The sequence below is a fragment of the Rhea americana genome, unplaced genomic scaffold (genome assembly GCF_003343005.1).
Source record: "Rhea americana isolate MKP2758 unplaced genomic scaffold, rheAme1 scaffold_510, whole genome shotgun sequence".
Taxonomy (NCBI): domain Eukaryota; kingdom Metazoa; phylum Chordata; class Aves; order Rheiformes; family Rheidae; genus Rhea; species Rhea americana.
This window is the reverse complement of record NW_028186658.1, coordinates 51595-77391: the sequence shown is the minus strand read 5'-3', so window position 1 is coordinate 77391 and position 25797 is coordinate 51595.

Sequence of the window (25797 nt, the reverse complement as noted above, 5' to 3'; positions counted from 1 at the left end):
ACATTCAGTGTATTCTGAACAAATACTTGGCACACAAGATGAACGCAACTGAATGTATTCAAGAAGCAACGGGCTKTGAAATGTGTATTTAGCTTAATGGATTAGCAGTAGTAGCTTTAGTAAAAGAAAGGACCACCTAGTCTCTCTGGAGTGTATCTCCTGGTTTGGAGATTTTACTCCCTATAGCTTGTCACAGCTAGCTTATGTACAATTGATACAGTTTAGTTTTCTGTAAAATTTGCCAAATTAATAAAAACAGAGCTGCTTTTCAAGTGAAACAATTATATAACTGAAAAATTAATTAACCTGGTAAACCTCATTAAAAATTGTCAGTGCAGACCATGGGACACTCCTACTGATTAATCTATCCAGTTCTGTCATTCACCTCAGAGTCAAGGCCAAGGCAATGATGACTGTGGTTAACGGGTCCCTCTGTCGTTCCTAGTATACAATGTCCCAGGATCTGGGAGCCAAGAATAAAGAATGTTTTACACACTGACTGCTTACAGTATAAAAAGACCTATAAGAAAAGGAAAATTACATATCCCTTTGTATTTATCCTGATATCTAGTTTGTTTAGTTAATGCTAGCTAATGGAACAAGTTGTATGTGAAAGCAAATACTAGCTCACAAGAAAGTTGAACATAGACATCTACTAGTACAAAATTCTAGTAGCTTGTGCCATATGATAAGCAGATAATAGCCTGTAAAATAGAACACCACTGGGGCTAACACATGGACTCTTTCTTAACATGCCAGGATACGATGTGAAGGCTTCTTCATTCACGGAGATGAACAAATAGAGATGCATTTGGCTTAGAATCATTCCTTAATGCTTTCCTTACGTGTGTGGTTGGAAGAACAAATTTATTTCATCACTTTCCTTCTCCCCTTTATGTAAAGGCAAATGTTGGTTTTGGATTTTTTTTCCAAAATTTCTATCCAACATAACTGTAACATAGGTTTGAGTAAATTCTAATATTAAAACAATAAAATAAGTCTCATATTTAAGAGCATCTTTTTTTAAAGTTATATTTCCATCCTGTTCAACTTTTTCATCAACGACCTGGATGAGGGGACAGAGTGCCTMCTCAGCAAGTTTGCTGTTGCTACCAAGCTGGGAGGAGTGGCTAATATACCTGAGGGCTGTGCTGCCATTCAGAGAGACCTGGACAGGCTGGAGAGCTGGGCGGAGAGGAACTTCCTGAGGTTCAACAAGGGCAAGTGCAGGGTCCTGCACCTAGGCAGAAATAACCCTAGGCACCAGTACAAGCTGGGGGCTGACCTGCTGGAAACCAGCTCTACAGAGAAGGACCTGGGAGTGCTGGTGGACAACAAGTTGACCATGAGCCAGCAATGTGCCCCTGTGGCCAGAAAGGCCAATGGTATGCTGAGGTGCATTAGGAAGAGTGTTGCCAGCAGGTCGAGGGAGGTGATCCTGCCCCTCTACTCAGCCCTGGCGAGGCCTCATCCAGAGTACTGCCTCCAGTTCTAGGCTCCCTACTACAAGAGAGACATGGAGCTATTGGAGAGAGTCCAGCGTAGGGCTATGAGGATGATCAGAGGGCTGGAGCATCTGCTCTCTGAGGAACGGCTGTGAGAGCTGAGCCCGTTTAGCCTGGGGAAGAGAAAACTGAGGGGGGGATCTTATCAATGTGTACAAGTACCTGAAGGGAGGGTGTCAAGGGGATGGGGACAAACTCTTTTCTGTTGTCCCATGTGACAGGACAAGAGGCAATGGGCAGAAATTGAACCACAGGCAGTTCTGCCTGAACATGAGCAGGAATTTCTTCCCTGTGAGAGTGACAGAGCACTGGCACAGGCTGCCCAGAGAGCTTGTGGAGTCTCCTTCTCTGGAGATATTCAAGGCCCTCCTGGATGCAACCCTGTCTAACATGCTCTAGGTGACCTTGCTGAGCAGGAGGTTGGACTAGATGATCTCCAGAAGTCCCTTCCAACCTTACTGATTCTATGATTTCTAGATTCTTACTTTTTATGTGAAAGAGGTAAATTTTTTTCTTCAAACTTTTCCCTGAAATTCTCCACTGCTATCACTACGTGCACTAATTTTAGAGCTACCTGCTGATCTCAAATGGTTAGGGACTAAAGTCACCGGCTTAGCTGAACTACAAGAACTAGCTATTATAGACAGAGATCATCTTCTTCAGGATCCTGTATAAGTCTTCCCAACTAACAAGAAAGAATGTTGTATTCAAATTTTAGAGTCACTGAAATACAAATTTTGGATTTACCCCAACAAACTCTGCAAGTAGCTCTGTTGTTTTAAATGACAGCTTATTTCATGGAGGTTACTTTGTTTCACCTTCTGAAGGTGCAAGTTTCTTATGAAATGTGAACTATTGCACAAGGCTGCGCAATCTTGAGTTCTGTGGGTTACTCTTTCTAGTTGTCTCTTCATATGGTGCTTTAGGCAAGCAGTGACTTCAGGAATTCAAAATCATAGATGGACACTGTCTTCTCCTCCATTCCCCCAGCAAAACTCAGACATACTGGCAAAAGATTAGAAACTTTTCAGAATAATACCACTGATAGATATTCTCTGTATTTGCTTTCTAGTTTCTCAGCTACTGTGGAGATCTAGTGTGTCATGTCCTGAGGCAGTTTAGGTGGCCACTTGCTTTAAATATGTCACAATTCCTAATCTCACTGGGTGACCCAGACAGCAAAGACTCTTAAGTACTCTAATATTTGCTATTCAAAAATATGTGACACAGTCATGGGATAGCAATGACCAAATATAGGCCTGAGCTAAGCTTTCCTCAAAACTCTAAAGAACGGGAATTAAAAGGCTTAGTGCTGAGACACTTCTTCAGCGATAGTTAGCAGTAAGAATCTCAGGTCTGGATCATATTGCAATTCATTCATACGCCCAAAATTTAGCATCCAAATCTCACTTGGCTGCTTCTGCTAAACCTCTGTCTTTTAAATACGCAAATTAGGCCTATGATAATCTGACTGACCTGCCCTGCTATTAGAAGTTAAGCATGGTTATTTCTGTCCTTCCAAAAAGCAAGTTGTATATTCATTTGTTCTTTAGTTAGGAGGCTGATTACTACAAGCAGAAGCATACAACAGCCAATAAGAGGAATTAAAACAGGCATCATTCAAAATCAGTGTTAGCAGGTTTCTAAAAACTGTGCAAAAGAGCATTTGCATTAAGGAAATATTCCACAAGGGAAAAGCAGTCATCACAGGCACTGGGCACCATTTTATCACTTAAAATGCAATATATTAAGCACRACAGCAGAACAAAACCACCAAATATTCAGTACAATGTTTCTTCCCTTGAATTCACTGGACCCCAGTGTTATTGTATGCTATTGTATGCTGAATGGAGTTATTCAGCACTCATCCCAGGGTAAATGAGAGGAAAAAGGNAAAAAAAAAAAAAAAAAAAAAGCTCATTCACTCCATTGTCTACTTAAAATAGCTCAAATATACTATTTTAACCAAAAAGCCAAACCAGACTGTGACTACATTAAACAGATGATGAATTACTGAAAAAAATAATTATTTGCAAGTCCTACATAAGCCAAGGGCCAAACTCACCCATGGTGCAATTCCTTTGACTTCAGTGGAGTTGTGCTGGCAGCCACCTTCGCTGTAGTTGGCCCAGTGCCATTATTTATTTGAGGCTGGGCTGTGTGTCTTCTCTTGATAAATGCCAGCACTGTAGAGCTCTCAAATATAAAGAAGAAAAAAAAAAACCCTCAGTAATCACAACATGATGAGAAACGCAGACACACAAATTGCAGCATAGCAGATAAACAAAAATTTACAGCTGTGCTATATACAAGTACTTAGCAAAAGACTCTTCTTTTATTTGAAAGAAAGATTTTAAAGTCATAAATAGTGTGAGCTTTCTTCTAGTAAATGGACTACAATTTGAATCTTTCATCTGTACTTTGAGTCATATTTTTTCAATTAAGATTAAAAGAGAAGGGAAAGAGATATTGCCTTCCTATTCAAATCCCATAGTCCTGAGATTAGAAGACCTCAGTAGGAGTAGGACTTCTAAAAATACCATTATCACTTTAAGTTTGAAATATTTACCACTGCCACATTCGATATAGAGTAAAGCAAAAGCTTAAAGGCTTGGAGAAGTATGGGTATCAGTTTACATTCATGTAACATGCTAATCAATTATAGTTACCAAATCCTTTAAAAATCCTTTAAAAATAAATGTGAAGGCTCTAACCCACTGTTTTCTCAAACTGATGTAAATTAGCTCTATATACTTGTAAGGCAGTAGAAGGTACTAAACAGGTCTTACAAAACACACTGCAGCACCTGACTCTTAAAGCTGACCAACATGAAAGGACTGCTGTATCAGTGCCCTGCTTGGCTCAACAGCAAATGCATATTGCTCCAGTAGCTAGATGAAGTCAATTTTTTTCCAGTTTTCATAAGCTRGAGCTCTTCAGTCTGGTGTATACATACAAAAAAGAAAAAAGTCATTTTAGCTTTTTTTTYCCTCTACTTTTCTAAACAAGAAGCATTTTATAAAAATTAGATGCCTGCTGGGATCAGTGAATACATACTTCTGTGTATTCATCTGTCTCCTTTAAACAATGGTTAAGCTTGCACTTCAGCATAAGCAAGTAAACTCTCATGCCTTCCTGACACTTCCACCTGCTTATTTTGATAAATGAAAATATGTAAGGGCTATTCTCTTATAAATAATTGGCCAAAGAGCATGTAAGTAGCTGTATACTCAATATAACTTAATAACTTGTAAAATAGCTGGGTAATGTGGATGGGGAAGATCATTAGTCTGCTAAAACAACATTGTTACAGTAAGTTCAGACCAACACAGATTCCATGAGGTTGTATGAATATACAGTCCAAAGGAACAGGAAAGGCTTAAAGCAAATAGTTACTGAAAGCTGATACCTCTAAATAGCTTTATTTCCCTTCAGTGACCTATTTAACTGCTGTCCCAGTTTGCCCATTTGCAAATAACAGAAAACATCTCCCTATCAAATGAACAGTTTTCATAGAATGATGGAATAATTTAGGTAGGAAGGTATCTCTGAAATCATCAGGGCTAAATCCTCCTCTCAGAGCAGGACCAGCTTTGAAGATCTTAGATCCACCTTCAGAGTTAGATGAGGCTGCTCAGGGTCTGCCCCAGCCAGGTTTTCCTGGACAGGGAAACCAAGGACAGAGGCTCCTCAGCCTCTCTGCRCAGCCTGCTCCAATTTGTTGTGAACATCTTTTCCCCTAATAGCTAATGGGAGTTTTCTGCATTGCACTTTGTGGCTGCTCCCTCTTGCTCCATTACTGGGCACCTCTGGGAAGGGTCTGGCTCCATCTGCTCTGCACCCCCAGGAGGCAACTGCAGGCAGCACTAGTAGCTCCCCCAGCCTCCCTCCTCCTGGCTGTAGGAACCTGACTCTCAGCCTCTCCTCCCACACCATGGGCTCTAGTCCTCAAATAGCTTGGTGACTTGCCCTGGGCTTGTTCCAGTACATTAGAGGTCCTGAGGGAGCCCAGTTGAGGGGATTTAGCACTGTCAGTGCCCCYAAGCCCCAACACCTTAGGGGGTAGCAATGGCACCTAGTCTCCAGTTCAACTTCACCTTGATGACCGCAACCTGATGGTCCAGCCTGTTTCCCATTGACACTGCAGTCCGCCAAGCCAAACAAAATTTTGAAATGCTCAAAGCCTCTAARTAACTGGAAATTGTTAAGTAGCATTTATGTAAATAACAATGACAAGTTCCATTTTATTCTGCCTGAAAGATTTATTTAGCTTAATTATCAAAATTTGAACTTTATCTGACAAAGAGTTCCTGTACAGGGATGTCGGAGACCTTTCAGTAAAAATATATTTTTTATCATAATGTACTTACATTGCTACCAGATGCAAAATTTAGGCAGGGAATAAACACTTAGTTTCATCAGCTGACGTGACACTGAGTTGCTTTGTGCTATTTGAAAAGAATAAATGAGAAGATGKTATATTTAGCTAAAAAGCAAATCAGCAGTGATGATTCTCTTCAATTTAAACACTAGTCCCTTTCTGCTCTTCTTAATTTCTGTATTGCTGTCTTTCACCAGATCATCCACCTGAACTATGGTTACATATCACTCCCTTAACTCAGGGACAATATCAGCACTTTCTTGATGTTTTGGCATGTGAAAGAGACCCAATGCTGCTACTGCAATGTGAGAATTTTAATTCTCCTATGTGGTATATATGCTCCTTAAAATCTCTAGGTAACCAAGATGGTGTTAAGATAGAGATGTTGTCAGCAGAAATATAATGTGGCCTAATAACAGCTAAGAAGAGAATATAAGAAATGGAGGATAGTCCTCAAAATCCACTGGTGATCCCACAAAGCTCTGGGAAGCAACTGCTCAAAAATAAATTATAGCTTAAGAATTGGGCTTGAGGGAATTCTGAACTTACTGCATGCAGGTCAAGCAAAGTAGCTTTGCTCAAGATCCAGGTCTCCCATCCCAGGGCATCTATGCAGCACCACACTCCTTCCCCTACCTCCCTCCCAATCGCTTCAGCTCTAGAGCTGTGCAGTGATTGTAAAACCAGATTTCTTTATTTAATCTTCCTTTCACTAAGCTACTCAAGTGCTGCCTTGCTGTGAATAATTCAGACAGGTTTGCCATTCCCATTACGTCAAATACCTGCACATGATTCTTTTCTGTCTTCTGGCAGGCAACAAGGCACACCTGCTTTTTTCCCCCAGGGCAGTGAAGGCATTCACATCTGAACAGTGTCAGCTACGCCACCCTAATGGGTGAGCTGCTCTTCTGGCTGCTCACTGCTATCCATCTGTGCTAACGTAATCCTCTATAATGCAACACGCTTTTGTACTCCATGTGTTTCTGGACACACAAGCAAAACAGTTAACATATTTTCTCTTTCCAGAAATTTTGTCTGAGGTCACTAAACACACCTTTCAGACTTTGTGCAAATAGAGCATTTATTTTTGATGACTGTATTAATGATGTCTAGTTTAGAAATATAGGACTGACACGAGACTACAGTGTCAATTAATCTAGTCTCCCGCTGTAGCAAAGGATGTCACACAATCATATGTGCGTATCATAAATTTCATATTAATTTTTTTTTAAAAATCCTCCATTACCACTGAAAGACATAACTGAACTTTATATTATCTCCTGAACTCCAGCCCAAATTATTCAGAGCCATTGAAAATCTATGTTTCTTCTATATAGCCCTTTTACTTAGATCTTTATGATTTTACTCCTTTCACTCCCCTCCCTCCCACATCATGTAATATGCTAGAGGCCTTTCAGCCTGCATTTTGATAAGTTCTTTCAGCCTCTTTTCAAAGAAACTCTTCCCAAATTATATCTCCATCTGTCTCATTTTATCTTCCTTGATCACAGACCATCCAGGACCGCATACCATACACCTAACAAGGTCTTCTCCATAGCTTGGTGCTATGGTACCAATGCTTCCCTAAGTCTTTTGGAAATATTTTGCCTAATGGATGCAGCATTTCTTTGGCTATATCTTGGTTTAACTATAACTGTCTTGTGTTTGTGCTGTATATAGCTACAGTCACACTTAAACTACAATTCTGGTCACTGAAGAAGTCCACAGCAGTTAAGCATYCAAACATGAGGAACTACTGTAGCTAGTTAATAGTTATAAGATTTTGTTAGCAGCTAGGTGGATGTTGCTTGAGAAAAATGTAATGATGTACTAGGAGAGTGATTTCTAATACAATATAGCTTCAAGGTTCTTAAATTTCACGACAGTGAGTGCAGAGTTACATATGTTAGATTACACAGTTCAACACCAATACAAGTTCAAAACAACATGCAAATATTGTTAACCTCTGACATATGCCTGTCCAGTGGTCTGAGTAAGGCAAATTGCTCTCAGCCCACTTCTCAGCTGAAAAGCCATCTTCATCAAAAACCTCACACTGTAATTTGCACTAAGTTGTAGTAGGAGTAGAGGAGACAAAAATTGAATAGATGCTTTGTGCCACATCTTTCCTTCTACACGCAATCCCCTATGGTCATGGTTGAGGTATTCTGCTGAGAAATAAAGACAAGACTGTTCATCATCCCTCCCCTGCTCAGCTGTCTTCTGGGCAGGAGTAAATAGAGATGAAACTCTTTCCAAACAGAAGTTAGTGAGGTGAACTCATTCTGCTTCAAGTTCTTTTTATATGTTTATGTCTCAGATGAGGTTTGCAGGAAAATATACACATTTGTCAAAACTTAGGCAGTTACTGAGGGCRTCATGAAAATTTAACTATTTATATGCAAGACAACCTAACAGATGGGGATTGGGGAGAGGTAGGAAAGGTTTAAGTGCATCAGCACAAAATAAAATTCTAGAAATCTCATTTACCTTCACAGATGCTAAACCTCAGCTATTGGTTTTCTGATCTTTTTTATACACCCCTGAAACAGTACAGTTTGTACACAAAATTACACCTCACTTAGATGTAAATTCATGTCCAAATCTGAGTCTGATATTCACATCTTTGTCATATCACCTGTTTTTGAACACTGTTTAAATATTTCATTGGCTAAACATTTGCTTTTTCGTCATTTTGTATCTGTTTTATAAATCTTCATACACAGAATCAAAATGCATGAGAAGAGATGAAAGAAATTTAAAGGGTATTCGTTTTGAGCCCTTAGAACTATTGTCTAAAAGAGTTCAATTTAAATTCACAAGGAAACTTTTGGTTTTCCAAGTTTCCTATGTTATTTCCCAAATAACATTACTACATGTACCTCATCTACTAGGTGAATTTCTGTGAGAAGGGTACAAAAATATTTTCCTGTTTAATTTTAGCCCTTTGCCACACCTTCTATAAACTTTTCTTTCACTCTTTTTCTACTGGCAATGGTCTAAACAGAAAATTCCAAATGACTATGTAAATCTTCCATTTAACATCTTTAGTAATCGATCTGAAATATTCAGGGTCAGCACAGATTACAAAGAGATAACATGTAGTTAGCAATAGGGGTACAAGGTTAGGACAAAAAAGCATTGGAAAAGCAAGTGAGGTACATGGAAGCCTAATGGAAAGAGAAAAAGTAGAAGTAAAAATACAGTCTGCATGTTGAAATAGATGAAAAGAGAAACAATACATCTGTAGCATTATAAAGGTTGTAAAAGAAARATGAGTCTAAAACAAGGTTGAGATGCAAAAAAAAGTGCATTAAGTAGTTTCATTGGGGGAAAAAATAGTGGGACAACAGCAGGAGTTACAGGAGAAAGAAAACAAAATATATCATAGTGACTGAATTTAGGGGGGAAACAATGATCTAAGGCCCCAAAACAGGTTACCAAAAGCAAATAAATGTAATGACAAGGCTGCTACTTAAATTTGATTATCTTATTCTTGGTCTGTAAAAGAGTGCCAGTATTAACAATAAAAGTTACAAACAAAATGAGTAACACAATTATATGCCAACTTCAAGGTGAATTTTTTGAATCGCAAGGTTCATAAGGAGTTGCAGRAAGGTGCCATGCCAAGCTTATTAGCATTCAGCAGTCCCGGCATGAGCAACATTCCCTTTTGTCGTGGGAATTCAGGTGTCTACAGCTTCCAGGATGGTTTTATTTGGAGTACTGGGTTGCTGGGTTTTATTTTTAACGGATGCAAGGTAAAGGACTCACAACCTAAACAAAAGCTAGCTAACAGGCTTCTTGCTAAGAAGTGCATGCCATTATTTCTGAAGTCTGTTTAAGGAGTAAGAAGACAAAAATCTTCAACATACATCATTCTTAAATGTTTTCCAGATGAACCCCTTTTTGTTAGGGGAAAGCATGCTGGCCAGCAAGAATAAAGCATCCTCCATGCTTAGTAAAGGAAATCTCCCTTGTAGCAAGTGCCAGCTATTAATTCAGGAAGCATAATTTACCTCCCTTGGCACAAAATGAAAATCTTTTTGTGACTAATTCTTTAAAGAGTTAGATAACTTTTTCTGCTCCTAGAATTCCTTAGTTTTTTTTTTTTCTTACAAATGGTTGATTAAGGAAGTGTGATAAAACACTGAAAAAGATACAATACAGGATTTTCAGATACTGTTGTATCACTGAATGATACAGCAGTTCAGTGGTTATGAGATATCAAACAGGTCCTGCTCCTGTGCTGACTATACTTTATCAGGGATTTTAGAGAAATCAAGCTTAAATCTTAACTCATTTATTCAAAAGAGCAGGGGGCAGAGACAGGAAGGGGATATACTTTCCTTTTCCTGTGATATCCTGCCAGATATCTGCCAGCTTACTAATTCCCAGTTTCAATGCTTTGTGTGTACTACGTGGTATGAAGCAGTACTAAGTTGATATTTAGGACATTTCTCTTCTGAAAAAGCCTTATTTTGCCTGACAAATTTTTGGAGATAGACCATAAAACATAGATTTGCTAAAAGCTGGTTAGAAGATTTGGGCAGGGCTGATTTTGTTTTTGGTTCRATTTTGTTCTTCTGTGTTCTGATGATGAGCTAAACTCCGCTGTGAATCAGACCTATGGGATTCAGTCTGGTTCCCTTGTACATTGTTAGTTTGAAGATGCATGGACTGTGGATGCTGTAATATCTTTGGATAACCTGAGAAAATTAAGGCCTGACAGAAATATCTATTTCACTACTTAAGCAGATTAAATTCAGTTTAACTGGCATACCTTTGTCTTTAATTCCTGCTGCAATTCATTACCTCCAATCACAGAGTGTAATAACCAATTGTGCCAATTATACTTTTTTTATTTCTCTGCAATTCATCATTTTTATTTGATTTCAGGTGTAAAATGAAAAGTATCAACCAACAAAATTACTTAAGACCATAATGACCTAATACAATGAGGCCATTCATCATCAGCCCGAACCCTTATTCTGCACAGTCTACAAATAGCTTCAGTTAATAGCTTAGCACCAGTCCTGCTGCAAAACATACATTAAACATTGTGCCTGATCCTGAGAGCTGCTGAGTTTGAATTAATAATAGCTGGAAGTCCTTTGTGCCGCTCTGCATCGGGATCTGAAGCAACACTGATTCAGCCCAATCACTCACACCCATTTAGAAAAGTCTCAAAACCTAAAATCTTTTTGCATAGAAATGACTCATGCAGTTCAGCAGGAGTACAACGAATAATTGTGGCTACCAACCTCCTATTGGTCAGTTTGGCTAGAAATGCAAGCCAGGGCATGCAGAGAGATCAGAAGAAACACTGAAGAGGGGGAAAATGAAGCACAGTGCACGTGCCAGAGCTTGTAGTATCAATGCCTCACACATTAGCATTTCACTGCAGTCATCTCTCATCAGCACCATTTTTCCTCACTTGTTCTCATGCAGAACTTTTTTGGCTTTACGCAGGTACTTGCATCACAGGCTTGGTGATGGAAGGGTCTAGTGACAAATACTAAAGGCCACAGAAAGGAAAATAAATAAGAGATGTGATGCAGGTTTTGTGGATTTTCATCAAAGAAATGGAAAAAAAACCCACTCAGTAAATTAAGTAGAAGGATCGTCAAAGAAATCCACAGCTGGAATATGCATTCCACATATACAAGGTCAAATGAAGGACAAGCATGCAGGCATGATAGTCCTTCCACTTTGCTTAAATAGCATCATTTCTTGAGAAACACCTTAAGTTAAGTAGCAGAATGTCTACTTTACAACAGGCCTTAAAACTAATTATTTACAAAACAACATATATGCTATAAAGAACACCCATGACAGTTCTAGATAAAGCTGATATGTTGGGTTTCACTTGGTGTCTCTCCAAGACTTCTGCAATGGTGAAAGCAAAGTGAACTGCTTGAATATCTAGGCTGACTAAACAATTTAAAGAAGAACTGGGCACCAGGGATGTCACCAAGGGTCTGTYCAACCACTCAGGCTAACTGGCAGGGAATGTCTACAAAGCACAACATACCTTCAATCTTTCCACTCATATGAGTTTAGGCTCTGGGTCAGAACTAGAAAGACAAAAAGACAATTGMATTTGCAGCCTGATATCTTTTCGTCTACTTGCATTCCACTGGTATTTTGCCCATAAGGAACAAAATACGTAATCAATACTTCCATTGAACCTAACACTATCCACTCAACAACTTTGCTTTATCTCTGAAAGACASTATATGCCAATAACTGGAAAACGTTTTGTACCAAGAAGCATTTTCTCTGATCTTCAGATCTTCATTTCCCTATATAGCTCTTAGGGGGCAACATATCCACTTGAAAGCCATCTTGACACAAAGAAACCATTACTAGTACATGGAGGAAGAGGATGTGACCAACTCAACGGCCAGCGCCCCACCCACCCAGGCTTAGGAGCAGAAGTGGACTGGCTCTGTGTCTACCTAGAGCTCCTAACTCTTGCTCATGTATAATCACAAGCAAGCAAGCTCACCTGCGACGCTGATAACCTCACAAGTAGGCTGTCACAGCTACGCGGGTTCATTTTAAAATCCATTTAACTCCAGTGCTAGCTGATACACACCGTAAATTTTTATCTGAGTTCATATATCTCTGGGAATTTGTTAGCGTAGCTGTTGATATGGTTACAGTGTTAGAACTCTCTCCAAAAACATATTGCTCACCCACCACCCAGCTATACATCTAATGAAAATCAATACTAAAAGCCGGTGTTAGTTTTCAGCACAGTGTAAGCGTTACCACTGACCTTCCATCGATCTGAAATTAGCATCATATTGAAACAACGTTAGTCTAAAAGCAAGGACTACATACCCCTCTGGTTTTATTTGTGCAGCCTGGCTGGAGTTGAAATCATCTCTTTATTTACGGAACAGGCATAAAAGAGACACTGGTAGCATTTATTTCCTAGTTCTGCTCTACTGAGGTACTCTAACCCTAACCAAAAATCCACTAGCACAGGTGTTAGTGAAGTTATTTAGCCATTTGTGTGTGGAAAAGTTCATAATGGCTAACTAAACCAATTGCTCATCGTAACTGTGGAATTTGCTGGAACAACACTGACCTTTACTAGGTCATCCCACAACGAAAGGAAGTAGTTTATAATATTGTAATATTAAAAAACCCCTCCAGCTAATGAGATGGCTTGTCAGTGAACTCACCTTACATCAAATTCTGAGATTCAAATACCTCTAAACTCTAGGAATGTCTCATCCAAATTATGAATTTGAGGGTTAATGCTTTCCACAAGAGACACTTGTGGAGTGAGATACAAAATACTCTTAAGAGGCCTCTAACTGTATGTTCCTTATCTATGGTGATGAACTGTGGAATACAGTGTAGGAAAATTTTAGTTATTAGAAAGGACTTCAAAAACCAAAGGAAATATATACAATTCTTGGTAAACCAAAGAAAATAGATTACAAATTTACAATGCTTGGAAGCACTTAGAAATAATACACAGAAATAATACAAAATTAACTGTTAGTTTGCAAGCACCCAAAGACCTTGTTTGTATTCAATGAGGATTTGAAACACAAAGCAACATCACCTTCATCATCTACGATTTGCATTTTGTCTCTTTTAGTCAACGGGTTCCAGATTTAAAAGGCGCCGGACTATTACAAGAGTAATCACASCTAATGTTTCAGGAAGCTGGCTGATGGCCGTAGGCAACAGGAACCAAATGCTTTGCTCCTTCAGAGTAATTCAAAGTCTCTCAATGGCACTGTAGATTTTTCACTTTTCTCAGAAGCATTAAGCACAGATTAATGTGAGAGACAGTATATTAGAGCTGATGGACTATTAGTGCTATCAAGTATGTAAAATCATAATTAAAAATGAAACACTCATTCAGAGGAAAGAGAAGGGGTAAAAATAGAAGGCTTAAGACTTTGAACATTTAAATAGGTGCACATTAAATCTTTATACTAACACAAACTTTTAAACTTGTTTCACAGTACAAAATTTAAGATAACTGGATAGATCTTTTTCCCTCCTAAGAAGTACTTAAACTACTTCTAAAGACTGACTTTCTTCTTTTGCAAGAAGGCTTCCTGATAAAAGAACAGAGTGTTTTTTTCTCTTTTCTCTGAGAGAGAAAGCGCAAGGGAGAGGATCTGAATAAATGAAGATGACCACCTTTTGTAGTGATGGTGGAAGAAATCTGTTTTGAAGGACTCAGGACAAAAATAAATTTGGTGRAAAGCCAGTGTACTTGAACAACTGGAAGTATGATATATAGAATCTGCACTGAGATGCTATAACTGTGCAATGACACAGCACTGAGAAGAGTCAGGTATTTTAAGCACTTCATCTTTTGTGGGGACTTCTTTTTTTTAATAGTAGGCAGCAAGTTCTTTTTTAATTATTTACACAACTTAATAATGCTAATGTTTCTACATGACGACAGAAACATGCTACGTTTCAAGAAGTCTATTTTTCCCTTTCTAAGATGGTTTTCATCCTTTTGCCAAACTGCTTGCAGCTAGAAGGGTCTACACCATCCTTATCCTGAGTGCCTTCCAATGTCATCAAACTTTGCTGAAAAAATGACCAAGAAAGATTGCTGTTTTGGTGTAAGCTACCTGCTCTGACCCAGTATCTTTTCTATCAAGATAAAAGCACAAAAAATAGTCATATATATATAGCTTGACTCTGAAKACTATTTATGATAAACAGAAAATAGCTGCAGCAGCACAAAAAAAATCACTTTAAGATGGTCAAAAGCTGTGGTTAATGAAAAGCTGTCTCAAAGTTTAATAAAATGTTTGAAGAGTGCACATTTACAAATACAGAATACTCTGCTAACATTCTTGCTATGGCCTGGTTATGTGCTCTAGAGAACTGTTCCATATTAGCGAGATTGTACACTCCTTTACTGTCAAAATCCTGTTTCAGATGACTGAGCAGTGAAACAGATTTAAGAAGCAGCATCTGATTTCCCAGTAGGATTATTTTCTTTCTTTTATTTATACAGGATACACTATACGACAAGAGTATTGTTTTATAATGTCTAAGGAAATATATGGTGCCAGGGCTTTGGCCATCTAATGATTGTGTCTGGTCAGCAATTTTATACTGAATTATGCAATTTGCTGCCCCAGTCTCTGGAGAGAGAAAGGCCTTTGGCCAGGCTTGCGTCTCTAAGGAGAACCATCCCTTAGTTTCATGTCCTCTTTACCATATATGAAGTGACATAAGATTGTCAAACACAAGTAACTAGCAGAAATAGAAACAGTACAGCCCATCTGGGTGACTCATCCTTGCCCAACAGGAAGKTTCTCTGACCTCACCTCCACTTGGCAGATTAGACAGGAACTTGCACGACAGTATGAACAGCACCAGCTTCCTCRGGAGACCACCTCCCTGAGCATGTTCTGAGACAGGCCAGGCAACTCCAGCAGCTTTCCTYAGACAGCTTCTCAGACTTCCTAGTTCTGTATAAGAAACTAGATCGGAGAATGAACTAGGTCCCTCTCCTCTTTGGACGCTTAAATGCCCTGATAATAGCAGGGTACTCATGGACTTGCAATGATTTTAAAAACAACAGAATCAAGAGTTCCAGCTACAGGACAATGCTCTGCAGAAAAGTACCTGAAATTCAAYTGAACTCCACTCAGTGTTTTCCCCTCCTTGGATTTAAAAAAGTAGCAATGAGAACATGCTTGGCAGTCAAGATCATCATGTGGCCTACAATTACTGAATGGGATTCACCCACACAGGTTTTTCCACATTATTTTTTTTCAGACACAGATGCCTAGAAAGGTGCATCTGAAGGAATTTACACATTGCTTTCTTAACTTTATTCTTGTTTTCTCAGCCAGTTGCTTGCAGGGCATAATAGCAATCAGCATGAAATGCTGTTTAAGCTAGTCCTCAGAARCCATTTCAAGCTATTCTAGTTTGGCACTTGTTTGCTTTTTTAATACAGAGGATAAACAATACCATGAATGACYACAAACAGATACTCTGATAGCTGGTAGGCCAAAACTAACATAACAAATTGCATAGCTAATAATTTGCACCGTATTCCAGTCTAGGACAAACGTTGTTCTGGAGAAAAAAAAGACATATGTTCAGAGATGTCCTCTTCATAGTGCTAGGAAGATGCGAGGTAGAATCTGGGATAACATTCACCTCAAGCTTGTGTTAMAGAAATTGTGTGTTGTAAAATAAAAACAGCAAAACATTTTTTCATAAAAATAGTTTGCTTTATAAGCATTTTCTGGTAGCATAGGTGAGTTATTGAAATTCTTCACATAGGAAGAAGTGAGAGGGTAAAGAGACAAGGATAGAGTAGACAAATGTTAATATCATTTACAATCTTTGTATTTCATTAAAACAGTTGAAGTCATGCGAGCAGAAAAGAATTTAATTAGCTGAATTAACTGAAAGCAGATGCTACAGTTTACTTTTTCTGATTTAGGTTTACCATTAGTGATTAATAGTAAATCACTATAGTTAGCATAAAGAAAGCTCACAAAGAACTGTTTTTATTAGGAATCTAAATTTCATATACACACACTGGAAGAGGATCAAGATCTCATTCCATAAATGTTACACAGATTCTTCTATACTCCTCAACTACATAGTCCAACCATATTTTATGTGTTGGTATTTGTGGCTACATGACTATTTTTAGAAAACCAGCTCTTCACTATTACTATTTGGTCTGTGTACAATAAACTAAGGACAGGCTGGAAGCATGAATCAATGATATTCAATTCATTGAGCTTGTGGTAGCTCAATTTTTCTCTTCTGTCTGCATTTTCTCACCTTAAATGCAACTAGTGCTGACAGCTGAGAGGATTCATGTTTTTCTAGTATCTTGAGGACAGTACAAAAGTGCTATGTGATTATTAATAAAACGTCAGAGAAAATATCTTTGCTCTTTAAATATTGATAGCTAGAGAGACAGACTTGGTAAACCAAAGATAGTATGCATTGACGAGACCAACTAGAAGGAACAGGCATGATTTCAAATTCAAAAACTCTCTGGCAGATCTGATAAGCAGTAATTTCCAGCAACACACAGGTTAGACACAGATGCTCTTCACCTGTTTTTATGCTTAGTTCTTCTGCCTTTTCTATGATCTGGTGAGCCTAGGAACTGTATTATTCTGGTATTCTTCACTTCCACAGATAGTCTAATAAGAGATATTAGCTGTTTCTCTGCAGAGGATGCTGTTACATCCTTAAGCCCTAACCACAGGTACAAGACAACTGACTTTTATATATTCGCCATTTAAGTAAGCCTGATTAGAAATTCAAATAGACATTTCTAGAGATCAGCAAAAGTGGAAAAAAGAAGATAGGCAATTGTATGTATACAGCAATTTAAAAACATATGTGCCAAATTTATGTCCTGTGCACTGAAACAGTTTTGATTAAACACCAAGTACCTGATGTTTTCCTCAGCCTATCTTCTAGCAGATTAAGTCCTATAAGTTAACTCTGAATTTCATGAGATCTTCATTTTGTTTCCTGCTAATAAACCTGTCCTCTTATAATATGCTGATATACCTTCTTTAAGTTAGAACTAGAAAACAAAACCCAACATTCATAAAAATCCCTTTTCGGTATGCCTCTGGAGAGAGCAAGTAGTGCACTTTAAGTGTTCCCTCTGATACTCTGATCCCAAAATACAGACTTTTTTGTGATTGATTTAGGATTGTTTTCAATAACCTTTTAATGCRTCTGTTGGGTGATAGGATGTTCTGTTTATTCCTCTTACTCCACTCCTCTCTTACATGAAAAGGATGAGCTTGCATCATAGGAAAAAATGTGCCTATCTGTGTTCTGTTCCACTACACTATTTATTCTCATTGATTTATTTTACCAGAGGGCAAACATATTGTGTACAGCCACTTATGATGCTGTGCCACTGAGATATCAGCTTCTGAGCATGTTATAAAATTGTTGGTACTGCCCTGAGGGTCAATGCTTACCCTCTAAGGAGATAGTTTTCTGAATTCCAGAGCAGTTATGTCTGGCTTCCTTACAATTTCATATGACCATCTTCTGTTTTCTTCTTTCTTGCTCCTAATTTACGAAGATAGTAGACTGCAGATGCCATCTGTAAGGTCAAGTTGTTTGATTTGTAGAGTTTCAGTCTACTTTGTAAAGGGAATTCCAGTGACTGTTCTTACTTTTAGACTATTTATATATATATTTATATATATTTTTAATATATTAAAAAATTAGGTGAGAAGAATAACTTGCCTCTTCAGCAAAGAGCCTGTGTACTGCAGTAATGAAACTAAAATAGTCTAACTGGTATGTTGTAACTTTCTGCATGCATTTTGCTGCAGACAATTATACAATCGTACAGCAGCTGCTGTATCAGTAATGCTTCTATTGAACAGCAAAGGGAACCCAGTCTACATCATCTAAACAAGTCCATTGCATAAGCATTAAGATTAATTAATAAAAATTAGAGTGGAAGTCTTGAGAGTTAGGAAGTTCCAGTACGTATTTCTAATGGTTGACACGTACTCCTTTAACACAGATCCAGAATACCAGTATGTTATAAAAGTATAAAGCTTTGTAGYGTTCCCGTGTGCTTGTGTTTGTTTCTTCTTTCTTCCTCAAAGGGGCACCTTTTTGTTCTGACTACATGTGCTACAGGATCCTGGGCCATTGCAGAGGCTGCTAGACACTAGAGAAATACAAGCAAAGTAAGGAAGAGGCAAGGAAAGAGATTTGCATCCATAAGTGGATAGAGGCACATAGTGCACAACATCTTACAATGCTTGCCAGAAATAAAAATTTGAAAAAACACAAAAATTGCTTTTAACTATCAATATATTATTTCTTTCTTAGAAATGAACATGCCCAAATCATGAAGGCTAGTGTTATTAAAGAAATAACCCGATAAACTAGTAGAGATAATTTAGGCTTTTAAAGGAAAAAGCTCTCAGGAAAATTACTTATTTGCATGCTGAGTAAGAACCGTAGTAGAAGTGAGAGGCATAAGAAAGGGAGCCTGACATGGTTAGGGAAAAGGAATTATAATTTTCAGGCTAAATTGCAGGCCAAAGGCTAGAAAAGGGGAAGGGAGAGTGGAGGAGGGGGAGGGGTTGGAAAGAAAGAAGAGTTTGTGAATAACTTTTGCTTTATATTCATACAACCTAGCACCTCTGAAATGACTACAGAATCTAACTACACGTTCTCAAAGTGGGTAATGCTGATTTAGAGATAGGAGGATGAGGGCAAAGAGGAGAAGAGAGCAGAGATATGGAAGGMATGTCCAAACATCTTTATTCTGTCTTCAAGTCTGTGCTCCTGGCAGTCTTCCTGCACCTTCTCACCTTGCGTCACTTCCCTCTGGGACCGAACTGCCTGCCTTCCCACATGTCCTCTGCTGCACCTGCTTGTGCTGCCAGTGCGTTGGCCAGACCATGTCACCTGCTACCAGCCAGYTCTTGGGAGGTCAATTCCAAGCCCTTCTCCCCCTGCAACTCCACTTAGTCCAGCACACCATGTGGCTACGCAACTGCCCCTCTCCTTCCACTTACACTAGAACTGCATTTACTCCTGATATGAGAATATTATAGAAGGTTATGGTTATACAACATGCATTCATAAAGAGCCATTTTTAGATTATCATTKGAGTTGTTTGAGATTTGGGGAGAGGACAAACTTCAAACATAGTTTATGCAGCAACTAATAGCACTAAGTACAAACATTTGTGAACACACAGCAAATATAGGGAGATGAATTCTGCCACAAGAAAAGGTAGAAAACTCAGATAGAAAATCATTGAAACAACAAATATTGGGACAGAAGGAAAAAGTTGACTATTTCTGCCTTGCATCTCCCTCCTTATAAACGCAAATCAAACCTTGATAAGCCATTGGCACTGCCAATAGCACTAATCAGGCCATAATTTAGGTAAGAAGGAGATCATTCATTGATATGAAACTCTGTCTGGCATAGGTATTTGACTTTATTGTGCCAGGCAATATCTTTATGTAATGTCTATGACACTATTTGCCCTGGCTAAAACAAAGTTATACCCAATCCAGCTGAGCTGAGGATCTGATCTACAAGAAGGGTAGGAATAAAATAAGAGATATACATTAAAAAAGGAGGAGATAACTAGTGAGACTGTCATCCTAAGGAAACATGCCATTCAGAAAGCGCAGTCAGTGTTTCAGTATAATCAAAAGGAGGCCCTAGTACATCCTGGAGCTGTGAAGCTTTTTGCTCCATAGTAGTTAAGGGACATCCAAGGATTAGCACAGAAGATAGACTTTGGTTTCTGATTTGATTAGGCATCATGCTGGTCAGAACTATCTCTTATTTAATAGTATTTGTCTATAACACAGCCTAAGAGKGCTATTACTAAAAGATTAGACTGCCTCCATCATCTTGCTGAACTTAATTAATTATTCAGCATAGAAGGAAAACTCCCTGGTCCCCATTCTATAGATGATATAACAAATTATAGTATCTGATCATGGTCAGACTAGTCAGCCTCCATGGATATCCGTGTATGAGCAAATCATTCTGTAGCCAGTTAAAGATCAGAGTGAATGGATACATTAAACACAGTGCATCCAATTAACCACAAAATAGCTACATACTGGAATATAATTCTTTAGGACAAAAACAAATCTTGGCCAACTGTTTTGGAAGACAGTGCTTCTTGTACAGTATAGAGTCTAGGGCTTTCCCTTGCCTGAAGATGAACATTAACAGAAATGAGCTTGTCACTGGAAGCTATAAATTTAGATAAAACTTTATTCTGACATTTTCTGGTGTTTTTAAATGGCATTTTGCATCAAAACAAAGAGTGAGCATAGGTAGGAATGAATGAAACACTGCATGCTGCCCTGAAATAGCCAAGAGCCTCATAATAAGGGCACTCAGCTGTGAATCAGTGATGTTTTCCAAGTCCTGGCTCTAACCAATACAGGACTGGAACTTGACTCTTCATCTTCAAATTCTCGGGCGATGCTGTATCTGCTAGACTTTTGCCTCCAATTTCTCACAACAAGCTGAAAGGTCTTGGCTTCCTCCTGATTTAGCATGAAGACATTTTGAAAGCTTGAACCTTTGCATCAGGTCAGCAGCCCTTTCAGTGTGGCTTCCTAGCCAACATATTTCATTGTGAAACAGCAGGGAAGGAGAAAATGAAAATCTCTTACTTGTCAGTGTCAGCTTGCAATGAACACAAGGCGACATGCTGTGTCAAACAAAGGAAAAAAATAGCCTTGTGCCTGTGAGTACTGGCCTCATTTTTCATTCTAATTACTCAAGTGGACTCACTAGGGTACTTACAGGTGAAACATTGGTAAGAACTAAGAGAAACTAGAAAATACATTCCTTTAACATGGAATTTTATTTATCTGCTTGGGAACTGAACTCTGACAACTAAAGGGTAGATATTCTAAACCATATAAATATAATTCTAAGATGAAAATGCTTTTAGTACTGTGCTATGAAAAAGTGATCTTAGAAGTTAGTTTGAAGGATGAGGAGAAGGAAGAGATTAAACACTGCGTTATCATTAGAGGCTCAAGATTATCAGAATGGTTTGAGGAATCTTTGGAAAATAATGCTGTTCTGCATGAGACTTTATACTACTTATATCAGCAAGGCACTGGAAGAATATCTATCATATGTACTTCTTCATCTTTTTCTTCTCTTCTCAGTGGAAGAGCTAAATGCTTAGGTTTTGTGAAGGTTTTATTTCAGAGAAGGGAGGTAAGGATAAAAAGATCACTGCTGTTCCTGCAGATCTATGAGAAAAGGAGTTGGAGAAGGCTCTAAAAGCAGAAAGGAAAGTCTGAGATAAGCCTACTCCTAAAATCTTGAGTTCATGCCACAGACTAAAGCTCACSTCTGAGAATACTAGTTGCTCTACATACCATTTTTTAAGGACATTTCAAAAACAGCTAATGATGGATGTCACATTTTCCTAATATGTGAATTCCGCACAGCCACCAAGCAGGCCAGTAAGAAKACTACTAGACATGTCAATGAACTTAATCTACATATCAACAAGGGGATAATTGCATTTTTGTCACTGGTGTGACAGCCAGCCCCAGGTGACGAACTATTTAGATGCATTAACACGTTGCTATATCAGTACCAATAATGCAAAATTTGTAAAAAGGCTAATGAGTCTAAATGATTTCCCAAGGGTATCTTATCCCATTGGAAACCATGCGCAGCTAACATATGACTGTCCACACCTGATTACAGCTTTTCACAGCTCCCATATCTGTATTCATCTGCACAGACAAGGCCTCATGAAAAGGTTCTTTTGAGCCAAAGGTGAAGATTGGCTAAGCACAAAAATTTTAGGCAATCTTATAAATACTTCATATTTGGACCAGCAATTCCTCAGAGGTAAGAAGTACAGCATGAATTTTGATGAGGCCCTTAAATCCTGCTCTTAAATCTTTCCATTACCAGTTGCCCTTCTTCAGTCAGGATGATACTATTTCCTTACCTCTGAAGGCTATTATGAAGTTACGTTCATTAATGTCTCAATATCCTTAGATATCAGAGCAAGAGGGGAACACAGAAATTTCTACATAAAGGTAAACCTAATATAAAAGTCTTCATAAATTCAAGACATTAGACGTCACTGGCAACTCTTGTTCTCACAGTTCTGCTCCTYGCTGAAAGGGCAATTAAATTCATCTCGCAATATGCACATAACTAAAACATTATCACAAAACAAATGTTACTCCAGTACACTAACATTTTCCTTTTCTGCCAAGAAAAACTTGCATTGTCTATTAATATTTTTATTATTTTTGTCCTACCATGTTTTTGGTTTTTATACCAGTTTTACTTTTCAATTTGAAAATATGAAAAAGCCAGACTCATCTGAAAACCAGTGTTCAGATAAYCCATGTGCAGAAAAAACAGAAGCCCACCTACATTTAAGATTTTGACAGCTTTTGTGCAACTCAGTAGGCTATAGGATGAAAAGATTTTTAAATAAGTTAACCTTCTTCCCTTTAAAAACCCTCAAAATGATTAATGTGCCATTTAAATTTCAAATATGTGGAAAACAAATGAACAAACAAAAAAATAAGACTTGCAATAATCTCAGATCTTCAGAGCAGTCAGAAGCAGAAAGTGTGCACAAAACTCTAGTAAGCAAACTGTCGTCAGTATATAGGTTTCCTGGCAGAGTAAGTTTAACGTAACAACACACACTTTGACAACGTAGAATTTTAAAATGCATGTCTCAGGCACACTAAATTTCAAAAYTGCCTTAAAATTAGATTTTACCTTGTTTTGGCTTTTAAAATCTATGATATTCTTCAGTCATATTTTAGTTTCCCTTTGCAACCCTGATGATTAGAAATACACATTTTTTCATCAGAACTTCTTATACTAATATCCTACAGTTACTTATTGAAGAGGAGAAAGACAAAATACCCTAGTAGGATGCTCATAATAAAATGTCAGAACTATACACTTCCAAACTTCCTTTTGAGCATGGAAACCTCTTGGCCCTTTGACCAAAACAGATTAGGCAGATAGTGCAAACAAGGGAGAAAGTGCAAACAAACGTTCACATCAAATACTTTCTGTTCCCAGTGAAGATATTAATTTTTATCTGGATGCACARACCTACTTACGGTCTTATCTTAAAGTGCCTTCTGACGCAGCCTTTCCTTAAGTCATCCGTTTTCTTAGGCCATGCTCCTTCTGGAATGAAAACATCCATTTGGTAAGTTAAACAGATATGCAAGTTAGGATCAGCCAAATGGAAAAATCACACCTAAAATTCCTGAGCACAGCCAAACGGTGTGGTCATACATCCAAAGGGATGGCCTTTTCCTACTCTAGCTCATGGCAGATAATATAATGGGAATATAAGCTACCTATAGAAAACGTCTTATCCAAACATCTACATATGAATACTTCTTCCCCTCCAGAAGGAGTCCAAAAAACTTTGTGAGAGATGTTATCCTCCATGCTGGAGCCTGACATCACAGACTGTGTGCTTTTAATTAATTAATTAATTAATTAAGCTTAGTGTGTGCAAGCCTTCATGGATATTTCCCTCCTTTTGTCATCCTTGGAAAAAAAACCCATAGTTTTTAACTGATTTGAGTTTCTAAAATGGCAGGATTACTTAGAGCTTTTGTAAGGCATTAAAAGCAAGGTAACATGTTCCTTTAGTATCTGAGCTGAACATGGTAAGCAATTAATCAGCTTGTTAATGGATCTTAAATTCACCAGTGACAAACCAATCAAAAAATCCCAAGATTTTTGATAAGGTACTTCCTTYAGAGGTATGTTTAAAATTCTCTAAGAAATAACCATGAATGTCACTTTAGCCCTGCTATCATTCTTTGCTTGGATACAGCTATGCTTATTTATAATTCTGAATAGTTTTCCTGCTCTCACTATGGTAAATCATTTTAAACATAACAAGTTTCAARGGATTATTTTTACAGTTAATGGGGAAAAGTCTCATCATTAGTAGATTTTACTATGCTTATTCAATACCACTGCATAATGAAAATCAGATAAAATAAACTTATAGTCAATATAGAATAGCTAAAATAATTCACCACWGTGTATGAGAATTTAATTACCCTCAATCTGAAATTCGTTTTTGTTTCTCAAAGTAATTAACTTACCCTCTTGAGGTTTATATACACATATAAAGAGAGAATTTTATCATACTACATAAGGCATTAAATCTAAACATTATTATGTGTCAAATGATTGATTAAAGCATTTATGAATGGATAACTCAATCGTGATTACTCTACATGAGCAACTGTGGCTAGTCAAAATTCTGAATTCCCGTCCTACAGAATAATCTAAAGCTAGACTAATCCTAAAACTAAATGTCAAAGTAACAAATTCATAGATATGTGTGTTCTGAAAAACATGTATTTTCAATCCTGTTGTTTTAYCAATTTTTCCTATATTAACTTGTTAGCATATAACTGTCCAAAAACTTTTATAAAATTTGTGCACCTACACAGTACACTAAGATTAGTTAAACTCACTTCCAGTGATAGGTTACTCTATCAGGAAGATGTTGATCAGCTACAAAACTGCTTTGCTTTAAGCATAGCTGTATAATCCCCACATAGTCACTTGCTAGGAAGAAAAGTAGCTTTTCTCAGCATAACTCTGAAGATCCCCCTACCTGCTTCAAAGTTGTAGCAACCCCCTATCTCCCACTGATTTTAGGCTTGTCTTCTGYTAAGGTCAGTTCCTACTAAAGCAAGTGCCTCATTTCAGGATTTACCCGCACGCTGTGTGAAAGCATTCGTTCCCCAGCTGCAAACCGTGCTGAAACACTTCGCCAGACATGTTAAGAAGGGCAGTGCTGCGAGAAGGCATTAGCCCTTTCCATTCCTGCAACACAGCTTTGGGGAAGACAACCCCAGCTCAGGGGACAAGCTGTTGAGCACACCTGGCCCCTACTTGTGGGCGGATCCAAAATGCAGGCTTTCTTCTGCTCAAATTGCCTGGGGAAGCTACCTGCAGATCCCGGTCCTGAGCTTTCAGCAGGAAGGTAGAGTCCACTGACCAGCCACGACCCAGGAAACAATGCCAYGGTGAGCTGCCTGCCTACCTTGGCTCGCTGAAGTGCAAGATAGCCCAATACGACTTTGAAACTCAGATATATGCACAGCCTGGAACGCATGCTTTATATCCTGTTTTCATTAATTAATTTTCTAAATTGGAGATCTGGGCTGTTTTCACCTTCTGTCTCCCTTTTGCGAGCACAGAGGTACAGTTCAGAAATGAAGCACCCTCTTTTGGAAAGGCAGCTTTGCAATTAACCATTCAAGTGTATGTCTTACATCAGAGCATCACATCTGCGTAAAAGGAATGCAGCCCACAATGCATAACATTTTAAAACAACAGGATTAG